Consider the following 4,420-nt stretch of genomic DNA (forward strand, 5'->3'; position numbering starts at 1 on the left):
ATGGATCATCACCTAGCAAAACACAAGGGCCCACAAGGTCAGGGGCAATGGGACCCCCAGAGCAACTTAATCTATTTCTGCACTAAGCACTTCACCCCAGAGAATTTTGAACTCTCAGGAGTCAGGTATGTAGTGTCTCTTCCAACTGATAGAGGGCAGTGTTTACTCGGAATTCCATAGGTCAGGTGATAATGTACAGGAGAACGCTACCTGCCCTAATGCATAGTGCCAACTGTAAAATTTGGTGGAGGAGGAATAATTGTCTGGGGCTGTTTTTCATGGTTCAGGCTAGGCCCCTTAGTTCCAGTGAAAGGAAATGTTACCTCTACAGCATACAATGACATTCTAGATGATTCTGTGCTTCCAACTTTGTGGCAACAGTTTGGGGAAGGCCCTTTTCTGTTTCAGCATGACAATGCCCCAGTGGACAAAGCGAGGTCCATACAGAAATGGTTTGTCGAGATCAGTTTGGAAAACTTGACTGGCCTGCACAGAGCCCTGACCTCAACCCAATCGAATACCTTTGTGATGAATTGTAACACCGACTATGAGCCAGGCCTAAACGCCCAACATCAGTGCCTGACCTCATTAATGCTCTTGTGGCTGAATGGAAGCAAGTCCCCACAGCAACGTTCCAACATCTAGTGGAAAGCCTTCCCAGAAGAGCGCAGAGCTGTGATGCGTGATAATAGTCATCTTCCCTTTTTTCTGAGGTCCCGCTATCTGAAAGTGGAACAAGACAGCCAGAATGGCGCACAACAAGAAACTGAAGACAAAAATATAGATAGTGGAGAACAAGTTCATTGCTCTGAGATACCCAATGGGGAACCGAATAGCCAGATGGGACAGGGCACAGTTCCTCCCTCCCCCCAGGGAATATCTGCGCCAACTGTCAAAACACCACAGAGTCCCCCCTCAACACCCATCAGGCGCTTCACCCGGAGACCTTCCTGGCTCTCCATCCTCTCCCTGTCCTCATTCCCCATCGCAATACATGCTGCGCCTCCCTCCACCTCCCAGCTTCTACCTGCCCAAGGAACACAACTATGCTCAGCACTGTCCCCTGGTGTGGTGGAAGCGTTATGAGAGAGCCACCGACAGCCTGGAAAAGTCCCTGTGGTTGCTCAGTGCGGCCAGGCGGAGGGAGAACCGGCTGCGGCATGCGCTCCTGCGCCTCAGAGAAAATCTTCTGAAACACACCCTCCTTCACTCACGGGACAGAGCTAAGGGCAGGGGAGGTCGAATTCAGGGGTTGGAGAGGAGATGGAGATAGGGCAGGAGGAGGTGCCAACCTGGCCGAGCCAGAGGAGACTGAGATGGATGAAGTGCCAGAGGACTTGGAGTTTAAGAGGAGGGGGGTTACTACTTCTACTGTGGAAGAGGGCGAGAGGACGATGGGGAAGCTCTCGGATAAGAAAAGGTGGACAGGGAACTGTGGATGATGGCTCTTGGAGCTCTTGCGTTGATGAGAGGGACAGAGAGGGTCGAAGAGGAAGACAAATTCCAAAGAAGGCTCGAGGTCGAAAGATTGGAGAGGCCACAACATATGGAGGAGCGCCACAGGAAATCTATGACAGCTACTACTGTCACTGTGGCGCATCTGAGAGTGGTGGAGGTGTGCTGGTAGTCAAGGTAGCGCTGCCACCTGAGAAAGGGGTGAAAGCTGGCATGGAACTTCACTGCAACCCTCAGCTGTCCATCCCCCTGTTGCAAACACAATCGCAGGTGGGCCTGCAGCAGATACAGGCACAGCCCTCGGGCAGAACAGCACCGCAGGATACCCACAACCAGGTTCAGTTTCTGCAGCTTGGCCCAGCCTCCCAGCAGGGGCTACTCCTCACAGACCTGAACTGCATAGAAGCAGAGCCAGCGGACAGCCAGTAGCAGGAGGAGAAACTGCTCTTAGTGCCTGTACCCTCCGAAGACTGGCTAAAGAGCACAGTTGGAATGGAGGGAGTGGCAGAAGAGGTGGGAGCACAAACCATATTAGTGCCAGAGGTGTGATTTCCCAGAGACTTGTTGGAGGACAAGGGTCTGTGCTTAGAGGGTAAGGGTAGAGGACTGAGGCTTATATTACCCACTGATGGACAGCGAGGCCATCGCTCAGACATCAGGACGACTGTGGTGACCAGTGATGTGAGGGAGAGCTGAAAAGACCACTTTGAAGGGTTTCAGCTCCAGCTTAGCAGTGAGTTTGTTGACTGAAGGCTGTATTACATTAACGGGCCAAAGGGTGGAAGCTTTTATGTAGAGAGTGCAAAGGTGTCCGCATACTGTTGTGTTTAATGTACTAAGATGATGGTACGTTAACTTATAACTTAATCAGATGAATAAGTCAAGAGGGGCCATTTAGCAGGACAAATAAGTCAGTCATATTCTTACCATGCAGCACAAAATTCTGAAAAAAATGTTTAACAATTTGCATTCCATGTGCTCACTTCACTTAGGCTTGTGTAGTAGAGCATACAAAGTGGAATTGAAAACATGACAGAATTAATCAAATACATAAAACAAATTATACTCCAGCATGGATTGTAAATCATGCTCAATTACACATTTCATTGCCTGTACTTACAATTATTACAGTATTAATCAAATAACCTATAATAATTTCACCATCCGTAAGCCAAAGACTTTGTTCATGCTTAGACATTTTATGTAATTGATTACATTTGGCATGCATGTCATTTATCCCGTATTACAGGGGACACCAAAAGGTTGCTGGAATTAAGATTTTAGTTGTGTGTTATGTTAATAGACGTGTCTTGTGTTTCTAGGAGTTTAATCACAAAATTATACAGAAGTGTGTGAGTCACTGCAATGACCCAAAAATCACTCCAAAAATCTAGGCAAGCAAAACACATCCAAAATATTGTGTTGGGCAATCAGTTACTTCCAAAAAATAAATACATTTAAAAAACATTTTTTTTTAAATCAGGTACTTTCAAGGTAAGTGAGAAAATCATGTTAGATTGTATTGTGGAACAACCCTTTTATTGAGGTGCCCTGTCCCAAACAATGTGCAACAATCTGCACACAATCTGAGAGGAAATGTTTAAAATATAATAATAATTCTCCAACGTGATTGATTATTCTTCACACACAATAAACTAGCGCTGGTAACCGGATCTATTTATTTACATTTTATGTAGCTAAATTCATAAATTGTGGGCAATTTGCTTTAACTTCAAATAGGCCTAGACCTTTTCTCATTTGGGTAAAAGTCAGTTCTCCACCTTCTCCTCTGTCCTCCTCTCTTCTGTGACCCAAAAACTGATAAGTGGTTGAGGGGAGATGTCAATTCGTTAGTAGGCGATGGAAGTGTCATCCTCTCCTCGATAGCAAACATTCATTGAGGATAGTGTGTATCCTACCTGAGAACTTCACAGAAGAGTTTTGACATCTAGGGCCTTTTCTCAATTTGATAGCTCAATTCCTGCGTTCTCTCTCCTCCGTCCTCTCTCGCCTCCTTTTGAAAAAGGTCAAAGGTAATCGAGGAGGAGAGGGAAGTAAGGAAAATGTGCATGAATTAAATGACTGACCTCCACTCGCACCTCATCAGGGAAATTACATTTATAGGGGTGGATCTCAAAATAAATCGATAAATTAAGTTTGTTGTGAAAAAATATTTTATAGATAAAACGATAAGTTGCATATTGTTTTTAAATGTGTGCATGCTCATCTCCTCTTCCGACAAATATGTGATTGTTACGTACATTTTTTTGCACTTTTAATTTCATGATATATAGCCGTTGTTTCCTCATGATCGTAGTTCAACTGTCTAACCACATCAGAACCCAAAGTATACGCTTGTTGTTCTCTGTGTTTAAACCATTTGTAATTGTAAACTAACACTGTATAGCCTCAACACATGGTTTAAAATATAATTGTATATAATAGATGTTCCGTCCTTGCATAGGCAGTTCTATGAATTTTGTTCAGCCCCATCCCGCAGTTGTTTATCGAAATAGTGGCGGGGCAAATTCGTTGTTATTGTTTGGACTGCAGATTGCCCTTCAAATGGGATTCGGTAATTGAGAGTCGCAAGAACGCCACAGAAATAACACACGTTTTTATTTTTCTACTTTCGCGCCACATGACATGCGTGTTGGAGTCTGAGGTAAGCTGGTTACCGCTGGCAAATTTTAACACAATCGTTTTAATATAAGTCAAAGCCGAATGACTAGACTTTTTAAGGAGCTCGTCATTAACTAGCTAAGTGTCGCGTGGAAATTGATTTGAGGGCCTTGCTACAAACGTTACTAGCTAACGTTAGTCTCACAATCTCAAGTCATAAGACGTGGCCATAAACCATTTAACGTTAGCTAGATATGCTAAAAGTAAACGAACTGTGCCAGTGTGACCCCAGGTGAATGCTTAACTCACTTTTCTTCTCACGTTTTTGTTTCATGGTGGTTAG

The 4,420-nt window shown here is 44.6% G+C and overlaps 1 pseudogene; it reads left to right on the forward strand.

Moving 5' to 3' along the window:
* LOC139391951 (uncharacterized) lies at positions 1-2,205 on the forward strand (annotated as a pseudogene).
* The last annotated feature ends 2,215 nt before the right edge of the window (positions 2,206-4,420 follow it).

The sequence above is a fragment of the Oncorhynchus clarkii genome, chromosome 32, assembly GCF_045791955.1.
Source record: "Oncorhynchus clarkii lewisi isolate Uvic-CL-2024 chromosome 32, UVic_Ocla_1.0, whole genome shotgun sequence".
NCBI classification, from domain to species: domain Eukaryota; kingdom Metazoa; phylum Chordata; class Actinopteri; order Salmoniformes; family Salmonidae; genus Oncorhynchus; species Oncorhynchus clarkii.